Source organism: Lepidochelys kempii, chromosome 1, assembly GCF_965140265.1.
Source record: "Lepidochelys kempii isolate rLepKem1 chromosome 1, rLepKem1.hap2, whole genome shotgun sequence".
In the NCBI taxonomy this organism is placed as follows: Eukaryota; Metazoa; Chordata; order Testudines; family Cheloniidae; genus Lepidochelys; species Lepidochelys kempii.
The window spans coordinates 302,820,578-302,843,441 of NC_133256.1; the positions used below are offsets into that span (position 1 = coordinate 302,820,578).

Below are 22,864 nucleotides of genomic sequence, written 5' to 3' on the forward strand. Positions count from 1 at the left end.
GAGAAATCTGGTATCTTGCTATATATCACGGCTCGCAATAGAATCTTTATACCACAGGGAAGAGAAAATGTTAGCTGTATTTTGGAACACACATCACTTGTTTCAGGCCTGGAAGATTCAGATTTAATAGAACTTAAAATTAATATAGAAATTCATACAAAGAACTGTTTTAAGTAATTTTGATTTTTCTAACATTTATAATTTCATCTCTCTTTGAGGCATGTAGTGTTGGATTCAGGATAATTTTAAAAAATAGCTTTACAAGTGGAAAGGTATGAAAAATAGTACCAATCACATCTTTAAAACTCTCTAAAATATTCCTAAAGTCGTTGTTCTGTTAAATAAATGTCACATAAAGAACAGGTGATATGGTGTGGTACAAAGGTTTTATCCCACTTGTATTTGGGATGTCCTGCATAATTTACACATGGCTTCACTATTTGTGAATAATATGGCAACCCCAGACTTGTGCCAATGAAACCATCATACCATCACATCATGTATTATATGCAAAACACATACACACGCACACATAGCAGAGTTGAGCGTAATGCTGAAAAACTGTTCCCTGAAGGCTTGAAAAGTGACCAAAAATTAAGGTCACGATGCCAGCCTTGAGGAAAATAGTTCTTATAAATTAAACTCCACTCAACCCCCACTCACCTTAAAAATGTCTTTTAATGTGCTGCAGCTTCAGTTACTCTTTGCTGAAGCTTCTCTATTTTAGCTTACAGGGTCATGTGACCTCAGCCCATAGCAGTGTTTCAACAGTAATAGCGACAGCCATCTTGGATAAATGTAAGTGAATTTTTTCCTCATTACTACAGTTTCTGTCCCTCACATTCACTTTAACATTTTGTTTTTACTCTGACTATAGTTAGAATACCTGGTAGCACTTCTATTTTGTGTCCAATAGTGTGGGTGACACAAAGTAACAGGGAGCAATTTTTTTTTTGGCCTTATATGTGCCGCAGCATCAGAATTACCTTGTGCTTTTGTGATATCTCAATTTTCAATCATGGTGGTCATGCAAACTTTATTTTACCAAAAGATAACTTGTAAGTAGTTTGTGGTGTCAAAAACTGTTGGTCTGCCAAGAGAGAAATAATATAAAAATACTTCAGGTTATATGACCTTGTTTTAGCCAGTTCAATACAAGGATAAAATGTATGACCATATATGTAAATATCTCTCTAAGAAAATACATCTTTAACTAAACCAGCTTCATAATTTCAATTTCATTCAGATTCAACCTTAAGTCTAATAATTCATTCTCAAGTTTGGCTGTGCATTCACTTAGGCATTTCATAAATCAGGGTATGGAAATAGAGAAGTAAATATTCTATCTATATAGCGGTGATAACCCAAACCATAATAATCTCAGACACCTTATCCAAACGCACAATGTGGAGAATGAAGACCATTTGCCCATTATTAATTCTTGCGGAATATCAAATACAACAGATGTCATTAAAAAGTCAACATTTATCAACAATTTTGCATTGGTGATAATGTTGATGGTGACTACTCTATAATCCCAGTTCGGGTTGAAGACAATTGAAATAACACTAGTGTCTGGTACCATTGTGTCTGGTACAATATTTGTCATTGAAATATCGGTATTTATAAACAGTTGCTTTAGAATGGTATCTGAGCTTGCACTTAGATCAGTATTTAGTCCTGTATTGCCTGCACATGGTTTCATCATTTATGAATAGTGTAGCAATCCCAAACTCAATGAAACCATCCAACTGTCTCATCACGTTATATATATCATAAATACACACATATAGCAGAGTTGAGGTAAATGAATTTACTCCTGTGTTTAGAATATGAGCCATAAGTGTGTGGTAACCTTTTATATTAATGATAATATTTTCTTCTATGTGACCCCAAAGAGCTAAAAAAAAATTGCTGAGCATACCCAGCCTCTTTCCTTGGGTGGGATGCAATGAACTGCAAAGCTAAGGTGAACAGCAGCTGAAAAGTTGTAGTTACATCTAACACCAGCAAAGATGAAAGCTCCCTCCCTTCAGATATCTGTCCTGCAAACATATCATTCTAACACTGATAGGGGCAATCTCAGTGCATTGCCTCCATCAAAATTCAGACCCATAGTTATCTTAAAAATTGCTAGAGTTCAGATGTACTTGCTGTATTAACTATCCAGTAACTTCCAGTAACTGTATTGCTGTATTAACTATCCAGTAATGGATGCTATACCATATCATATTCAATAGGATCTAGAAGCTGCCTGAGTGGAAAAATGTATATTGAAATCATCCCATGGTTATCTTGAATTCCTATATATATCAAATTCTAACATACCATAAAGGGTGGGCATAGCTGTCAACTAGATGTGGAAATCACATAGTAAAATAAATTGGGTGCACGCAATTTATTCTGTTTGACCAAATCTGTATGAATGAAAAAAAAATTAAGTTGGCCACAGATTACTAAAACACAGCAAGAATAATTTTAATCATGCAAAATAATTGCAAAGAATTCTCTAAGGAGGTAGGATTATTGGGAGAACCTGTACAAAATTTGGGAGGCAGTAACCTCAAGGGCAAACTCGTCTGTAATAATTACAGTGAATCTTAGCTTCATTTAATCCCAAAAGAAGAGAAGAATTTCATGACCTAATGTATTTGTCATTGCAAAGCTGAGTTCATGAATGACCTTACAAACCACATAAGATATAAATAGGGCCTTTTGGTTTTGGTTTTATTTAATTTTTCACAGGAATTATTACAATAAAAACAGGTGAAAATCAGTGGAAAAAACTATTAATAATTTTTCTGGGTAAATATCAAGGTTTATTTTGGTGAACGGAAGGGCAGTAGATGAATCAGTAGATTAATGCTTTGAATGAAATTCAATGAGGTTTGCTGCAGAACTGAAACAGAACTCAAAACACAATGCCACCTCAGAGTTTAAGAAAGCAATATATCTCTGATCCCCAAATAAAACTTTTCATTTGAATAAACAGTTTAGTATTTTAGACTTAGAACTATTAGCCTATAAATATTTACATTTAATAATTGGGCCACACCCTTTGCAGCGCATACACTCAACTTCATCCTTTTCTCCTGTTTTTGTTTTTTAAGAACTTTTGAATACTTCCTTGTGTTCTGAAATGTATTCTGATACAGATTTTCATTTTCTTCTCATTTTAGTGTGTCAGATCTTTAAACTGTTATCTGCTAACAGCTTGAAATGTGTACATGGTGGGCATGAGATTCATGAGTATGTTCAGATGCACATGCACTTCAGAGTTTGCGTGTGTGCCTGTTTGTTTATTGTGTGTATTTTCTAGACTAATACATAGCCTTACTTCAACAGGCAGCTTTGCATATACACACAGACTAATGCAGTATCATAATACATATATCTCATGCAATGTATTGTATTTTCCTATTAAAACAAGTTATTTTTTATCTATTTGAATTAAACAAAATAAGGTGAAAATCAGAAAAAAACTAATAATACTTTTTGTAAATCCCAGAATTTTTTCGGTAAAAATTGGTTTAAACTGAAAACAAAGGGGCGTGGATATAGATATATACAGATATATACAAATCAACAGGGTGTTTGTGCTTATATAGCTATATAAAATATAAAGTGTTAATTTTTGAGATCATTCATGAACTAAGCCTTACAGTGATAAATATATCAGATCAAGAAAATCACTATATACTTACATGTAATCAAAGACCATTATTCAGTGGAGCTCTATTCCAGTGTAGATCCAGTTGCAGACTCAGCCCCATATGTGTTCACCTTGTGATGTGTAGCTTCTCTGGCATCTCCATTACATTTCACTATATGACCCCTCTGTAAAATTTGGCAGCTAAAGAATTAACCCAGACTGATAACTGTCTTAGCCTTGCAGCAATAAACAATGTCAGGAAATAATACTAATACCATGAAGACGTGATTCTAATTGTTTTGTTTAAACAAGGCTATCATCTGTATTCTGGTATGTATATAAACACTTTAGGCTATCTTTGTACTGTTCATAAATAGTTAAACTAAAAGTGCATCCTTAAATATGTCAAGCATTTGTTTTTCTCTTTAACACATAGGCTGTTGCATATGGGATATATATATTGCTGCTACTTTAACATTAGGGTTTGTGTATCTTTCATAATGCCTTAGTACACGGAGCAGAAACTCTGAAACACAGTAAAAATGAATTTGTGAATAAGATCTATAGAAAGACTGTGTGAGTAAAAGCTCAGAAATAACTAAATAAAAACAGCCAGCCTCAAAGTTTTGAAGATACACAAACTATAGTTGCTCAGAAATTCTCAGGGTGTTAATATAACTAGTTATGCAGTGTGTACAACCAGATAGACTTATGGTGACCATAACTGTTACCAGTCTAGCAAAGTGATTTGCATGCCATTTTAAAAAAATGAACTTTGAATTTTTAGGTATAACTGTGTTTATAATTGTCATTTTAACCTCTAGTGTAATAATACACATTTTCACCAGTATGTAGGCTAAGCTACAGTTGGTGATCTTGCAGGGATGTTTTGTCTAAATTCTACAGAAACAGGATCTTAATGGAGTGGCAGTACTATATTTATGGTGTCCCAAAGTTTTAAATCACTGATTATATTATGGGATTTCATAACCCTTAATGTTAAATTTTAAACATTTAAATTTTGACATTCTTGGTACAGAGAAGGCAGAACAACATCTTGATGGTTATAGAAATACATTTGTCTATCACCTGGGATTTCCAAACATTACCAATGCGCTGCTTTATTAACCATAATGGATCTCCACAGCTGGCAAGTTGTGCAGTAAGGCTATTTTAAAGCTTCACTCCTGTGTTGCACATTACTACAAGAGTTGTAAATTTGACTTGTCCTGAAACCTCTTTCATAAACAATGCCTAGTGGAGTAAAACAGCATGAATCTGCCAATGATTATGGACATGGTTTTTCAGAAAAGCTCTGAGTGGCATCAGTTCTCCTCTTCTGAAAATCAGGCCTTGTGTCATCGTCTTATTAAGTATTAGCAGAAATGTGGTGTTGCATCCTTCAAACCCTTACATCTGAAACAAGAAAAGTGTGGTTTCATGCTTTCATACATAAACTGTGGTGAAAATTACATCAGGATATGGTTCATTAAGCAAACTATCTTAGAGTGTGGCTTTGGTCATTGAAATGAGGTTGCCATTCATCAGTCCCAATAGCGAATGGCTGTGGCTTCATTCCTGGGCAAAGAAAAAAAAAGTATGTAAGTGCCCTCTGACTCTGCCCAAAAGAATAGTTAATTTGCCAATCTGTTATCTGTTCACCTGCCACACTAACTGATACCAGCCGCTATCCATGTCTTTTGTGTCCCTGTCTGCTCCTGAATCCATCTTCCTCCTTTCCCTACAATCCTTCTCTAATTTCTTCCAACGTGTTACCTTTATTTAACATTTGTATAGCATTTATGGGGGGTTATAGAGAGAATAACAGCCACAGTCCCTTCACTGAGGGGCTAACAATTTAGATTCTGGTACTAAACTGCTTATCCCTTCACTCTCCCAGTACTTCAGACTCACCATTTACTTTGTATCATTCTATTTTTCTTGTCTTTACAATTTCTTCTATACCCTCTATACCATCCTGGAATTGAGTCCAGTTGTCAGAGGGAACTAATACACAATACAAAGCCCCTTAAAATTACCTAAAATAGTATTCACGTTTGCATTATAATACAGTACAAGCCCTGCAAACTCAAAGCAGGGGGTGGGAGAAGGTTTTATATAGACTGGTGGGAAAGGGTCCCCCCTTCCTCAGGAATTGGGATGGGGCTGGCTAGGAGAGAGGTAGGGGAAGGCATCAAGTGAGCTGTTGTGCAGGCCAGGGGGGACTCAGGTAAGCCGTTTGCCCCTGTGGACCTGGGAGAGGGTATATAAACCCTGCCCCTCCAGCCTGAGTCCCTCTCCCATGTGGTTAGCAGGTCTTACCCTTCCATCCCTGGGATTAGCATAAAACTAGGGTTGTTGTTGTTGTTGTTGTTGATTGCTGCAGACATTGCTTTAGTTGTGTTATTTGGGACAGAGGAGGAATTTTTTTCTCTCACAACCAGATTGGCTGGCTCGGGTCAGGTTTCTTTGCCTGCCACACAGCAACTCAGGGACTCAGTGGGGTAGGCCAGAAGATTAGGTTCAAGATGTCATAACTTAGCAGGTGACAGGTGTCCAGTGCAGATACTTGTTCCATAGGGTGTCTGGTTCCGTGATAAACCAGAGTTGGCAGTGAATTTAAGGGGAAGCTAAGCTGGGGAATGAGGTTGGCGCTCCTAATGTCTGGTACAGCCCCTTAACCCACATCCAAGGGGAAGGCAGTAGAGTCCCACCAACAGGCTGGGGAGCTGATAGCAGCCCTTCACCAGGTGCAAATGATTAAGGAAGAAATGATGACTTGCCCTAAATGAGTTCCTGACAGTTAGTTCCCAGATGAGTTAAGTTAATAAATTTCCAGCCTAATTCAACCACATCCCTTGCATCATGTCTTTATTTCTGCATGTCCAGGACAATGATTTTAAGAGCCTATATCTGAGCATCTGCCAGGGCTAGCAGTAGTGGCTGTCCCACTGGAAAGTTCCTGTTGTAGCCCAGATACAAGATATTGGGCCTTAAGGGCATAAATTGTACAACAATGAACACTGCTCATCTTTGTACCTCAGACCCAAATAATACCAGCTACTGATACATTTGGAAAGTTAAAAGTAGTCCTAGGGGAACTGGATTAGAGGGCAGAATGAGGATGAGGCTGTCAAAGATGCCTGCAGTTTATCACATGGCTCAGTAATTTTTTACACAGACGTTGCCACCGATTGTGTGTATTAATGTGCTGTGTGCTCTACTAATGTAATATTTAAGGTAATACTCTTGCACATACTTATGTCCAGATCCTGCAATTAAGATCCAGTGGCGGAGTCAGTATCTTAGGAACCAGTCTTGCTGCTATTGAAGTCAATGGTAAAACTCTCACTGATATCAGTTTGAATTGGATCAGGCACTTAGATACAAACGTGTAGCATCTTGTATTAGTGTGTGTACTCCTTTTTGTATGCCAGAATTCATCACTATCAATTGTAAGAACAGTACACAAAAAATGTAGTTAAACAATATATTACAGAGAAAGCATGGTACGAGTGATAGTGATAAGCATGTATGAGTGTCCAGGTTTCAGAGTAGCAGCCATGTTAGTCTGTATCCGCAGAAAGAAAAGGAGGACTTGTGGCACCTTAGAGACTAACAAATTTATTTGAGCATAAGCTTTCATGCTCAAATAAATGTGTTAGTCTCTAAGGTGCCACAAGTCCTCCTTTTCTTTTTATGAGTGTACAGTAATTATTACGTTAATATTTCAGTAATTTTGTCATTACCAGCATTGCTTCATTAATTTCCTCTTACTAAATTGCACTATTACTTTTTAATGCAATTAAATACATAGTGCCAGAAAACTGGCCGCCATGTTTATGTCAGCATATGAAAAAAATCAGTTTTGAATCTATTTAGAAATAGCTGAATCAGTAGTGCACATGTCTACACTCTAAATACAATTTTTAATGGGAAATTAAACAGTTTACAGTAGTTCAAAGAAAGTAGATCCAATACTCTATGAAATAATATTTGAACTTCATTAAGAGAATTGCAGGATAGATTCAATGAAAACCTTTAAACGGCAAAATTCTACATAAGAAACACAACGAAATAACAGGTTTCAGAGTAGCAGCCATGTTAGTCTGTATCTGGAAAAAGAACAGGAGTACTTGCGGCACCTTAGAGACTAACAGATTTATTTGAGCATAAGCTTTGGTCGGCTTCAGCCCACTTCATAGATGCTGTGTATCTGATGAAGTGGGCTGTAGCCCACAAAAGCTTATGCTCAAATAAATTAGTTAGTCTCTAAGGTGCTACAAGCCCAACAAAATAAGAAATCATTAGAATTGTTAATACAACTCTGTGGCCCCAGTTCTGCAAAGAGTTATGCACATACTTCAAGTTTATATTATTGAGTAGTCATTAGAATTACTCTTATACATATAGTTAAAAACATGCATGGTTCATTGCCAGATTAGAGGTTTTAATTGTGTTTCTCTAAGAAATGGTGTGCAAGGTGTAATAAATGACTATCGAGGTAATTTATTTTCCCCCAAAAAAAACATATTTAATCTTTTATATGTGTGTAGTGACAGACTTATTAAAATGCACACTAGTGCAAGAGATGTTATATAAAAAGTTTAAGGTAATAAAGATATACTGGACCAATATGATACTGAAATTGCTGTAAGTGTACAAAAATGAAGAAAATACTTCACACAACACATGGTCAACCTATGAAACTTATTAACAGAGGATGTGGTGAAGACCAAAATATAAGAGGATTAAAAAAAGAATTAGATAAATTCATGGAGGATAGGTCCATCAATGGCTACTAGCCAAGATGGTCAGGGATGCAACCCCATGCTCTGGGTGTCCATAGCCTCTGACTGTGAGAAGCTGGGAGTGGATAATGGGATAAATTACTCAATGATTGCCTGTTGTCTGGCTATACCAAAAGAAGGACAGAAGACATTTGACATGGGTTTAATCAGGCCACAACTTTATTATGAAACGTCTGGGACTACCCGGCAGATAAAAGTGTACAGTGCAGGTAACCCCATGTTTATTCCATTCAGGTTCCTCCAGCAAATCCATTGCTGGGACCTTACCATCCACGCCCCCCCTCGCAGGAGGGTTAAGGTGGGCTAAAGAATGGGGAGTTGGCTCCCTGCCATACCAATCATAGGAGTCCCCAACCACTTCCCATTCATTCCTTTAACGAACAGCACTTTTAAGTCCTTTTCCAAGCCATTTATCCAGTCACTGTATCACTTTTTCCTATGGAGTACCTGCACTGGACATCCACCCTACACATAAATAATGAGTTGCGACATACTGCCTACTACCCTTCCTGGCACGCATGATCAAAGCCCTTCCTGAACACACTGTGGGGAAAGTGAAAAAAAAAAAAAACTGCACCTAGGCCAATCTGGTAGTAAAGGAAAAATTCCTTCCCAACCTCCCTAAAAAAGAGGCAGCCAATGCAATGCCCATAGCAGGTCTTGTCCAAACCTGGTATTTTACCACCTAAAGGGGAGGGAGGGTGGGTCCTGCCTCAGCCTGCTAAAAGGGAGGCTTCAAGCACAGGGCTGCCCCTTGGAAACCCTTCATTCCTAGGTGATGAGTCAGTGACCATGCTGACCCCTTTACAACAGTTTTCATCTCCCACCCTCTGGCTATAAAGAACTGTTCCCTTCATTCAGCCAGCCAGCCAAATCCCCCATTCCCTCACTCCCACTCCCGCTTAAAGGTGTGGTGCGGTCATTCTGTTCGTTCCCTCTGAACTGAAGCATGTGGCATTGGTCGCTGTTGGAAGACAGGATGCTGGGCTAGAAGGACCATTAGGCTGACCCATTCTTATGTTCTAATATGCTACATGGCTCTGTATGTTTCATCCTGTAAATGTTGCAGGATGAATTAGATAAAATGAAGGTAATCTTCTAACTTTACTTGAAGATTCATACTTAAAATGAGTGATTTTACAGCATATATTTTTCTGTTTATGTGCTTGTTGCAAATGTGTGATGACAGCTTTATATTCTTTGTCATTTCGGAACTAGAATTTTTCATGTTGTTGGAATAGTCCCTTACCTCATATTTATGATTTTTACAGTTATTTTGACATCTCAGAACATTAGTATATCATTAAAATGATAAAAGGGAAAAAAATCAAATGCATATCACATTCGAAGTTTTGAACTTAAGTGTTTCCTATCTCTACCGTAATCAGTGTGTCACCAGAACCTGTTTCCTGACATCAAATGTTTGTATGCTTGTAACTTATTTGTATGCTTGTAACTTAAGTTAATACTTGTAATCTATTTCTGAGTCAGTAGATCCCTAAAATTCTTTGCAGTTTACTGCTGCTGCGGTGATTGTATGAAAATACTGTACGTGCTTAAATTAGTTTGTGTGTTTCAGCAGCTTAATTATGGGGATATCCCATCAAGAATAAGTTCAGTCCTGCTCCCATTGTAGTCAGTGGTTTCCTGTTCATTTCGATGTGAGCAGGATCAGGTCTACTGTCTGTGTTTTGGAAAGCCTCTTGCCACAGCTGATGGTGATGTGGGAAGTGCTATTTCGGGTCAACTGGTAAAGGGTTGTGAGGATTTCAGCAGCTTTATACACTCTGTCACCTAATCACTGGAAAGTGAAGCCCTGATCTGTAGTTTAAGAGGACAGTGAACTTGCCTCTGTACACAGTATTGTAAGACTATGATTAGAATACTGTATCAGGCTCTTACATCCTTCAAGAATGATGTGGAAATACTGAAGAGTGTTCAGAGGTGGGGTAAAAAATAATCAGGGGCTTGAAAACAAACCTAACAATGTGAAGCTGAAGGAGTTCAACTTATTCAGTTTGTCAAAAAGAAAGTTGAGAAGTGATTTGAGCACGGTGTATAGATACTTACACCTGGCAAAGAAATATGATGGTTGGGGGCTTTTTTATTGTGCTGCAAAACGCATAACCAGATCCAGGAGCTGGAAGCTGAATTTCTTCGAGTAGTGTCTTTCTGGGTACTCCATTTCAGGTGTGCATGCACCCATCCACCGGTTTAGTCCCAGGCCCAGAGCGCAAGGTGGCCATGGCCCCAGCGCCAGCCGCCCCAAGTCCTGCGGCAGGTCGGCCATCCCCAGCCCCAGCCGGCGTGGGCCAGGGCATCGCACCGGGAACTGCAGGAGGCGGTCTGGGGGCAGATCATAGGCGGGGCCACACCAGGGTGTTTGGGGAGGCACAGCCTCCCCCAGCCTATGATATCCACCGTCCCGAGGTAGAGCAATTGTGCATATGCAGTGAAATGTGTTTGCACAAATCGGGTATTTTCACAAGACATGGGCAGATAAGTGCTTAATTGATTATGTGTGTGCATGCAAACACTTGGTTGCATGTAGACAGGATGGGTAAGATTCTCACATCTTGTAAGAATTGTAGCCTGGGAGAGGGGATACTAAGGTGGTTTTAAGTCACCTTTGTACCTCCCTGATCCTGGGCTGCTCCAGGGTCTGGAGCTGCCTCTGAGTTCAACTTAATAGTCTTGCCAGCTTCCCCAGGCTGCCCTGTTCGTGGCAGCACTACTCAGAATCTCTGCAGTTCTGTGTGATACAGCCCAGCATGGACACACACCTCTCACTTCCCAGTTTACCCTGCACCAGGGCTTGTGGGTGGTCCTTGGAAGCCAGCCTTATGGAGTCCTCCCGGGGCCAGAACTGTGGATTTTAAAGTCTTTTTGAACCATGCCAGTCCTTTTACTTAATGTAAAGAGGCCAGAGCAGGAGTGAGGCTCTCACCCTGGGCAATGTGTTTTTCAGCTTTGAATGCATATTTGTTTCAGTTGATGAAAAATCCAATGTGGGTTAAATGCGCAGAAACGTATTCCATCAGAAAAAGTTAAATTTTTTTAATCAAATCCAGAAATTTCCAGTGAAACATCCCTTGATTGGAAATGAGCTTTTAAAAAGTGAGATACAAGTTTGAGAAGAAAAAGTTAGCTTTGAAAAAACAGGCATCAGTTTGGGGTCCTGATTCAGAATAGTATTGTTCCAGTGTCATGCAAGTTCAACTCCCACTGAAATCATGAAAGCTGGATGATGGAATCTCACATTGATGTTGATGTATGAGAATTCAGCAAACCCTATATGTGAACCCATATACGTGAGATGAGACTAATGCGAAAACTGCAAACATGGTGAGACAGACAAGATTGTCCACGACCATTGCAGGCTGTCATATCTATCCTTTGTCCTGTTCATGTTTTTCACATAAGGCATTAATGCACCTTGCTTGAACGTGGTTACCGGTGATATGGCAAATCTGTCACCACCTTGCTCTGTTGTGGGCTGTTGTTTCCCAGTTGCTGAGGTCAATTTGACATGCTTTCAAGTTTGACTTCAGTGTGTCTATATCATTTGTATGGGCCACCATGAGAATGGGCGCCTAGATTTAGCTAACCATAATATATGGCCTTGGGTATTCTTGAGTCGACGATATGAAAATGCCCAGACCAACACAGCTGAGCTTTTATGGACGTGCTTTGAATGCCAGACATCTGACAATGATGAAACTGGAGTAACACTGTGGTTAATCAGGCCCTAGAACTTACTAGACAAAGCATAGAATCATAGAATATCAGGGTTGGAAGGGACCTCAGGAGGTCATCTAGTCCAACCCCCTGCTCAAAGCAGGACCAATCCCCAACTAAATCATCCCAGCCAGGGATTTGTCAAGCCTGACCTTAAAAACTTCTAAGGAAGGAGATTCCACCACCTCCTTAGGTAACACATTCCAGTGTTTCACCACCCTCCTAGTGAAAAAGTTTTTCCTAATATCCAACCTATACCTCCCCCACCGCAACTTGAGACCATTACTCCTTGTTCTGTCATCAGCTACCACTGAGAACAGTCTAGATCCATCCTCTTTGGAACCCCCTTTCAGGTAGTTGAAAGAAGCTATCAAATCCCCCCTCATTCTTCTCTTCTGCAGACTAAACAATCCCAGTTCCTTCAGCGTCTCCTCATAAGTCATGTGTTCCAATCCCCTAATCATTTTTGTTGCCCTCCGCTGGACTCTTTCCAGTTTTTCCACATCCTTCTTGTAGTGTGGGGCCCAAAACTGGACACAATACTCCAGATGAGGCCTCACCAATGTCGAATAGAAGGGAGCGATCACGTCCCTCGATCTGCTGGCAATGCCCGTACTTATACATCCCAAAATGTCATTGGCCTTCTTGGCAACAATGGCATACTGTTGACTCATATCCAGCTTCTCGTCCGCTGTAACCCCTAGGTCCTTTTCTGCAGAACTGCTGCCGAGCCATTCGGTCCCTAGTCTGTAGCGGTGCATGGGATTCTTTCGTCCTAAGTGCAGGACTCTGTACTTGTCCTTGTTGAACCTCATCAGATTTCTTTTGGCCCAATACTCTAATTTGTCTAGGTCACTCTGTATCCTATCCCTACCCTCCAGCGTATCTACCTCTCCTCCCAGTTTAATGTCATCTGCACTATAAACTATATAGATAACTATATCTGGTACATTTATCCATCAATATTTGTTTTTGCTTTTGTCTCTTCACATTTTCTCACCCTCCAAATTTGACAACATGGGATGTGCAAGAAAACATTACAAATACATACTCAGCAGAAAAGTTGTGTTAACATTTTTAAAAAGCTATCAGTATAGTTTTAACAGCTCATTACTCTATGGCTTATCAAATGAATGGCTAAAGAGATTACCAATAATTTTATCCATCCGTTTTACCGCTTATTTAACATTAATCTAGAAATAGGTGAATATAATTTAAATACTTACCATAATTCTGTAATTTTTTCCCAAAAACTTTTAAAGAGATTTTGATTAAAAAATATATGTTTAAAAAAAAGAAAAGGAGTACTTGTGGCACCTTACTTCATCGATGAAGTGAGCTGTAGATCACGAAAGCTTATGCTCAAATAAATTGGTTAGTCTCTAAAGTGCCACAAGTACTCCTTTTCTTTTTGCAAATACAGACTGACACGGCTGTTCTGTTTTTTCTTTTTTAGAAAATTACTGTTTATGCTGTTTACACAGGACTGTTTTGTTTGGACTACAATATGAAACACATGTATTAATTCTCTAAAGATCCATTATTCCAGTTTCCTCGTGTCCAAGTAACCCCACTTTTCCATTATATACCCAAAAGGAGCATGAACAATAAAAGTGCTGACAAATTATTCCAAACTCTGCAGCAGTATTTGTCAAACTTAAACTATTCAGAAACTCTTATGAAATTACTATAGCAACTACACATTTACATAGCAGCTCACACACAAAAAAATTCCCAGGCTTGCCAACTGTCATGTGTTTCCTAGGATTGTCCCACTATTACCTCCACATTCCATTTAAATTATTCTATGGGAATAGTGTTTTCTCGGGTTTGTTTAATCTGTGCCTGCTGCTACCACTAGAGTAGAGGGCACTGATCTGACTGCTAAGAAACCAGTTGATGACAGCCTCCTCTTCTTGTTCTCCTTGTCATCAGTTTTCCCACAATCACTGTACTCATTTTTTTAATTATTTTTATTTTTTGGTCTCAGGGCAGATCTATACTTAGAATCATAGAATATCAGGGTTGGAAGGGACCTCAGAAAGTCATCTAGTCCAACCCCCTGCTCAAAACAGGACCAATCCCCAACTAAATCATCCCAGCCAGGGTTTGTCAAGCCTGACCTTAAAAACCTCCACCACCTCCCTAGGTAACCCATTCCAGTGCTTCACCACCCTCCTAGTGAAAAAGGTTTTCCTAATATCCAGCCTAAACCTCCCCCACTGCAACTTGAGACCATTACTCCTTTTTCTGTCATCTGCTACCACTGAGAACAGTCTAGATCCATCCTCTTTGGAACCCCCTTTCAGATAGTTGAAAGCAGCTATCAAATCCCCCCCCCCTCATTCTTCTCTTCCGCAGACTAAACAATCCCAGTTCCCTCAACTTCTCCTCATAAGTCATGTGTTCCAATCCCCTAATCATTTTTGTTGCCCTTCACTAGACTCTTTCCAATTTTTTCACATCCTTCTTGTAGTGTGGGGCCCAAAACTGGACACAGTACTCCAGATGAGGCCTCACCAATGTCGAATAGAGGGCAATGATCACGTCCCTCAATCTGCTGGCAATGCCCTTACTTAAAATGCTTCATTGGTGCAACTGCACCGAGACATCTGCGCCACTGTAGTGCTTAAGTGAAGAGGCTCCTATGCTGACAGGAGAGCTTCTTCTGTCAGGTTAGTTAATCCACCTTCACAAAAGGCAGTAGCTGTGTCGGTGGGAGAATCTTTCCCACCAGTGTAGCGCTGTCTACACCGGGGTCTAACTCAGAATAAGTACATCACTCAGGGCTGTAGATTTTTCACACCCCTCAGTCATGTAATTATACCAGTGTAAGTCTGTAGTGTAGACCTATCCTCACTGAAGAGTACAGAAGGCAGAGTGGATTCGCTAGCACTGAACAAGAACCGAGATAGGAGATGGCTTGTGACACCAGTGCTGACTTGCATGTGCTCAGCAGGGGTTGCTTGAGACAGCCTCTCATCCTCTGGACTAATGATCCAATGACAGGCGAAGAATACTTCAGAATTGCATGTGGGTGCTTGAGAGATGGGGAGAGAGTGAGAGTGGAGGAAGAGGGACCTTGATGTGTGGGAGGGAAGGGGAGACATATAGAGAGGGAGCCCTTGATCTGGGAGAAAAGGGAACTTCAGTAGAAAATATAGAGGCAGAGTGAGTAAGGAGGTGTGAGAAAAGGAGAAGAAATTCTGGGGATGAAGAGAAGGAAGAATTGGAACATTTTGAAGAAGGGAGAGAGCTTTTGTGGGAGGAAGACAAGTATGTGGGATTTTGATCCCAATCCTGTGCCATTTAAGACAATGGGAGCTTTGTCACTGACTTGAATAAGCATAGCCATCAAGTTCTTTGAGGGGAAAAAAAGAAGGAAGGGGAACCTGGGAAATTGGGAGTGAGAAAGGGAATCAATAGGAAAGAGGGAAATGGAAAGACAAAGCGGGAAAGTGAACAAAATAGAATGGAAAGGAGAACTGGCGAGAATGGAGAAAATGGAATACACGAGTTACAGAAAAGAATGAAAAATCAGAGATGAAAGGAGAGAAGTAGAAATGGAAGAAGGGAGGACAATAAGAAAACCACCAGGTTAGTGGATTTGATTTGGGTTTATTTATGCTTCTTTATCATATGTAGTGCTAATATTCTGTATCTCTGCATATGTGACAGAAGTCCCAGGATTAGGGTGACCAGATGTCCTGATTTTATAAGGACAGTCCCAATTTTTGTGTCTTTTTCTTATATAGGCTCCTATTACCTCCCACCCCGTCCCGATTTTTCACATTTGCTGTCTGGTTACCCTACCCAGGGATGGCTGATTATTTTAGGTTTTCATATCAAGAAGCCTGTACTTCTATGCACTGGTTATATCATTGAAGATGTTTTGGCTTCTTGCTACTTTTTATCATTAGTTTTCTCTTGTTGCTTTTTCCTCCCCTTGCTGTTTTTGTCATGAGTCTTTGTGAGACTGTCACTTGGTGTAGCATCATTTATTGGATGGACATTTGTTTCATGGTCTCACTCTTGTCATCCAAGAATTGCATCCCAGCATTGGCTCCTTGCTTTAAACATGCCTTTGTATGTGATTTCAGGATTCATACTGAAGGACAGAGAGATTTCTCTGCTGTTGGTGAAGCTGTTACCCCACTCTGGTTTCCATTGAACAATTCCTCCTATTTTATCAGTATTCTTAGTGTATTTTTAAATGAGCAGTGTCCAAATTGTTCAAGCAGGTGCAGTTGCTGGAAGCTTGCTAAATGGTTTTGCCTTCTTCTTTGGTTATGTGAGACAGCACTTCTATTTGAATGGGCAAACAGCTGAATATATTCACATGCTGCATGGTACCACTTATGAGGCTAAATACAGCCCTGGCTTATTGACATCAGTAAGATTTGTGCCTTCTTATGCCAACGCTAAATTTGATCCAGAGTCTTTTTTCATCTCATTTGCCAGTACATTTTTACCTCTAGGAAGTAATATACAGCATTAGTTACAGTGCAGCCTGGTAGTGCAGTTTACTGAACTCTATTTAACCCAAACCACCAGTTAATTTGTAGTGAGCCTTGTCAGTACCAACCACTGGCCTTAGGCTAGCCATAATTTTTTCTTCACTGCTCATCCAGGACTATGCAATGCCAGAACAATATCACCTGTCAGCCAACACTGTACACCATCCAGCTTCAAAGAAACCATTTTAGTTGGTGACCCTTTTCACAGCCCTTTTAATATCTGCAGAGTTCACTGGCAGTGAAGAGGACTAGCTCTAGGCTTGAGGAAACCTGTACCATCCAGAAGAGAAAGTGCCAGCTGGCTTTGCGTAAACTGGCTGGCATCCTCTAAAACTGGAGAAGCTGGTCTTGTTGAGGAGAAAGACTTTGAAGTTTGCCTTGTAGGATCAATGAACCCTAAAAATAGATTTTTAAAATTCAGCCCCTGTATTTATCTGTTTCTGGTGTTCCCAAGACCATTAGAAAATCAGGATTTCACTTTAATTTCCCTGTATTTTTTATGCTGATACCCTGTCAAATTATGCCAGCTCCACATAGTACTCCAATGGTGTGTCCGTCTCCTTCTAATGATATTAAACTAATGGTACATATCAGAAATTATAGTCCAAAAGTACCACCAAATGATATCCATTAATTAATGGGTTATGAGGATTTTTCCAGATGTCTCTTTTGTATCTAATTGGCTTGCTTAAGCATGTTGAAACATCGGGATCTGTAGAACTATGTTCAGAAAAGGGTATACATTTCCTTAAATTTTTTAATTGTTTCCCAGCTTTATTTCCTCTTCATGGTAGATCCTGTGGACAGGTAACGAAGAACAAGTTACTTCACGTGATGTTGGGAGACTAACAGTAACACACATCTTGCTATTAGCATCTATTTAGAGCTGTGGAATCATGAGACAAACAATTCTGCTTTTTGATATTCTTGTAACTCTCATGGATTCAGTTTAGCTCCATCTCACTACAGGTGCCGTGAATATCTGATTGGTACATCAGTACATGCATCCATGAATTTAAATCAAATAAGAGACGAGATATTAAGATATGATTACAGATTTTTATTTTCTTAATATCTGCAGTAACCAGTGTCAATTGTGGTAACAGAAAAAATATTGTTGTTCTGTTGCTTTTGGGAAAAATATAAATAGACAAAGATAAACGTATGTAACCCGTACTTGATGGAAACCACATCCTGAAAAAAATCTTTCCTAGACCCTCTCTTTTGGCCTTCAAACAACCCCCCAGCTTCTCCAAGCTCATCATCAGAAGCAAGCTCCCTACAGACCAGGACACACCAACTCAAAGCAACGGCAGACCCAGCCGGAACAACAGATGCCAAACCTTTACACAAATCTCCACTGCTAAGATGATCAAATTGCCCACAAAACACTTTTCAAGATCCACGGGTCCTATACATGCCTATCACAGCCTGTGGTGTACCTCATTCAGTGCACTAAATACCCCAGTAACAACGATGTCGGTAAAACCAGATAATCATTACACTCTTGAATGAACTCACACAGAAAAATAAAAGAAGACTACATGACCTGTGGGTGAACAGTTTTCACAGATCGATCACTCTATATCTGATCTCTCAATCCTCATTCTCAACGCAAATCTGTACAGCCTCTTCAAAAGACAAGCCTGGGACTTTAATTCATAAGTTTGCTAGACACTAAAAATCACAGACTGAGTAAAGACATTGATTTTATGGCATATTGCAACTATTAACAACCCTCCTCCCCCAGTTGCTTTCCCTTCCTTCTCCCCCATGACTGAAGGAGTGTTAATGGACTACTTCACCTTGAATGGTCCCTTGAAATAGGTGTCGTCTACTTTTACTAAGCAATCTGTTCCACCTTGTATTTATCTGTGACACTCAGGCTATGTCTACAGTTTCTGACTGCATAATTTATGTTGCTCAGGGGGTGTGGCTTATTCACACCCCTGAATGACATAAATTATACTGACAAACGCCAGTGTGGACAGCACTATGTCAGCAGGAGAGTTTCTCCTGCCAACGTAGCTTCCGCATCTCGCAGAGGTAGTTTATGCTGATGGGAGAGATCCCCAGCAGCTTCCCCCACACACTCCCAGTGTCTCCCACCCACCAGCAGCCCTGTCAATCAGCGCCTCCCCATCCCTCCATCCCTCCCGATCAGCTGTTTCATGGCATGCAGGAGGCTCGGGGCGGGGGCATGGGGCATGAGGGCATGGCAGGCTTAAGGGAAGGAGCCACATATTAACTTCTGAAGAGCTGCATGTGGCTCCAGAGCCACAGGTTGGCCAACTCTGCTCAATATTCATGCTGGAATCCTAACTCAGATTTCATTCTACCCTCACTCAGACAAATTCATGAAAACTTATCAATCTGAATATTGATGGAAATTAGAAAAGAAAAAAGATTTAAACATACAATAGTGACTCATAACTATAAAAAGTAAAAATAAGAAATCAAGACTACTTTAAAAAGTAAATAAAATGTTTAAGCCATTCATTTTTATTTTTCTCACTCCAAAAGTCTGCCGCTGTTGTCTTCATCATCTCTCCTCTGTCCCCTACAGTGTCTTTATAGTCATTTCAGTGGCAGTGGGGTTCAATCACAGGTCACCTAGAACAACACAACACAGATCTGTCTGGTTATTGGTGTTTTTGGCGATGGGGATGTAACAAAAATGTTTACTGCTTCCTCTCTCCCAAATTTTCTGCAAAGTATCCTTGGGTTGCTGTTATTGAGGTCTGTGATTTTTCGGCCAGGGGAGGAGGAAAAAAACAATTTGCTGCCGCAGCTGCTCAATTCAGCCTGGTGGCTCATATGCTCAAGATTGTCCCTAGGTAGGTGGAGTTGCCACTACTGTCATTGTTATCTAGCAGAAGAATTGTTTCATGCCTGCCTGCTTTGAGCTAGGAAAGGAACAGAAGTTTCTTTTTGGTGGGCTGGAGGTAACAGAGTCATTTGCCATCCATCCCTTTCCTTGTGGTAATAACTCTTGAAGACAGTCCAGTCTTGTACCCCTTGAAGACTACGGGAGCAGAGCTGAGGGCATCAATCCATCAAACTGCACAGAAAAACCTAATGTAAATTGCAGGTTGGAAGTTTACTGGTGGTGATACTTGAGATCTTTTGGGAGGGCTCTGGATAGGCGGGTGGGAGCGTGGTACTTCAGATCCGCTGGGAGCTGTGTGTGTTGAGGGGGCAGTATTTCACTAGGGTTCACATAAGGTTTGCTTGGAGTTTGGGGGTTCAAATAAAAGCACTGAAAAATCTTCCAGTTTAGTTTCCTGCATCAATAAAAACCCAAATAAGTGAAATTTGATGCCACCTGTTTTCTTGAGAAACACAACAATGCTGAAGTTATCCCACACCCTAGCATCCTACACCAGTTTTCTCCAATATCCATGTGAAATGAGTAATACTTTTAGTCACTCCGATACATCTTCAGAAAAGAATGTTTTAATATGCATGTTCAAGAGAAATTGTCTGTCTGTGACTAGTTCCATTCCAGTAATTTTTTTGCTGAGGATCTCAGTCCACTAGAAACTGAATTTGAAACCACCAAATCTTTTAGGCCATCAAACAGTTATTGGATGATAATGATTTTTGGTCACCATAGATTTGGGTAAGATTCACAGTGGCAACTTAGAGTGATAGGTTCCATATCCCCTTACCCATATCTTGAGTCCTTAGAGGCCTTTAGGGAACTTTTGTTCTGTGAATGTACATTGCAAACTGGAAAATATATATTAAATGCTATTTTATTTGTTGTTCCTAGGAAGTTTGAAATTCATGTCCTGATCCTGGAAAATTTACATATACATTACTGTATAGATGAATCAAATGTAATCTTTTATATATCTGGCTTTGTCAGAAGGGAAAAAGGCACAATAACTTAAGCATGATTAGTGTGTAGTGAGAAATGAAATATAATGCATCTGATATGCCAATAGGAAATGTCTTTAGTCTTTTTCCCCTCCAATGTGCTGGGTTTTAGTTTTAAAATGTACAGTATTTGTGTATATGTTTATTACTGCCATAGAAGAGGTGAGATACAACGGGGCAGGTTGAGTTCTTTCCAAGGATTCTTATCCAGTTACCTGGAAGTGGCCACAAAGTGCTAGCTAAAAGTACAAAATTTGAAATGTATTATTCCGCACTGATTAGGTTTACACTGAAGTACCTTTGTACACACTGACCATGGCTAGAAAAATGATATCACCAAATCGGAATGCTTTTTCATTCAGTTATTGTATTATATCCAGCGTAGCAGGAAATGATTTTGCATGACAGTACACATGTAAATGTCATTGCATATGTCATTGACAGTGTATATGGCTGTTATGCAAGATTCACAATGATCACATTGGAGAAAACTGTCTCTGTTACATTAAATAAAACGTGCCTAGTAAAAATTGCTAGCAATTTTTTTCTAGACATATAATGACACGGGAAGAGTGCAAAACAAAACTACCAGAAACAAACCATTTTTCAAGCAGTAATATCTACAGGACAAGTGATCTAAATTGCTGTAACAGGGAGAGTTCATCATTGCACTGCAAAAGAACTTGAAATATAACCTAAAGGCAAGTGAAATACTGATTCCAAGCTTTGAAATAACAGCAACAAATTTACCTACAGACAGAAGATGCATGGAAGCAATAAATGAATTATACAAGTCTTACACATGCAATCTGATTATTCTGACCAAAGTGTTAATTGGATCCTAACTGCCAGATCTGATATCTGCAGTCTTGTAGTCGGAAACCTTTCAAAGTGATGAACTGTAATTCACTGAGCTGCTTGAAGCACTTATAATTTACTGCATGTCATGCTATGAAGAGCCTGACCTAATGGACTTTACATTACCTGTAATGCTGGAAACCTTTCAATGAAACTAGTTTACCACTAGTAATAGTGAAAGTCTATTGAGTCAGAGGAAACAAAACTACATCTTAAACACTGTTTTATATCCATATAAAAGGTTGGTCGTTAAACAAAAGATGAGCAACTCAAGAAATGTCAAATATTTAAACCAGAATATTTCTCAGTAGTGAGGTGCCTGGTAAATTTTAAATAAAGTGGAAGTGACTAATATGAAAAAAGAGAACCTGAAATAATTCTGTAATCTGACCTAAATGGTGTGGAATATGTTGTGCTTCAGATGGTCATGCATGAAATTCTCTTTCTTGCAAATGATATGTTTAAAAAGACGTGGTATGAGATAACCATTATAAACTTCCGTATCTTAAATCAATATTCAGAAAAATCCAGAATATAAGAATATGCATATTTATTGAATGCTAATTACAGCCCAAATTATGATTGCCCCAAGGTGGGATGGTGGGGTCTAGAGGAGGATAGGGAGTATCTGTCCTCCTAGCACTCCTGTCAAGAGATGGCCACATTGCAATAGACAGTACTGCTTTAATATAAGGAACATCAGCTAGCGATGTCATCAGAGAGGGTAGGTCTAGACAAATTGAGAGTGCCAGGACATTGGCGCTGAGGGTGGGCACAAGTTCTCTTTCGATCTAAATACTATCTCTGGTAATGTTTTGGATTCTCACTGCCACAGTATCTAGCCATTTTTCCTAAGGGTGTTGCAAAGATTTCCTTTACCATTTTCTCCCTAAAAGCATTATGCCTGCTCCTACCCTATGTACTATCACTCAGGTGGTGCACCTAAACCTCCATGCCTCCCAAGCGACTCTGGTTCTAGACCCTTAATTGAATCATAAATATGTAACATATTTCTTGTGAATAAAGGAGTATACTATTCAGTATATATGGGCTATTAAAACATAGGATCATATTCTCTATTGGTTTATATTGGTGCAGCTCCAGTGAAGTCAAGGGAATTGCACCTGTTTACACCAGCAGAGAATTGGGCTAATATTTTTGAAGGTTATCATATATATAACATATGCATTGACTGTATTGGATATATTGTAAACCTCAAATATCATTATCCATTATAATAGGTTATATTAAATATGATGTTTAATACTTGATACATATGTTTTGAAAATGAGTATGACTTTATCATAAATACTTTCTGTTTCTTTGTTAAATCTAAGTTACATAGTTAGTGGAGAAACTTTCTTATAGTCTTTGCCTTATAGCCCCAAAAATATATGATGTACAGT

The 22,864-nt window shown here is 39.4% G+C and overlaps 1 protein-coding gene across 8 annotated transcripts in view; it reads left to right on the forward strand.

Moving 5' to 3' along the window:
• Window positions 1–22,864, forward strand: part of FOXP2 (forkhead box P2) — a 555,287-nt gene that overhangs the window by 455,166 nt on the left and 77,257 nt on the right. The window contains exon 1 of one of the 8 annotated variants that reach the window (XM_073328135.1): window positions 755–798. The exons of the other annotated variants lie outside the window; for them this stretch is intronic. The gene's annotated coding sequence lies outside the window, so the exon portion shown is untranslated. Of the gene's footprint in view, window positions 1–754; window positions 799–22,864 lie in introns of those variants that run through there. 8 annotated transcript variants of the gene reach the window in all.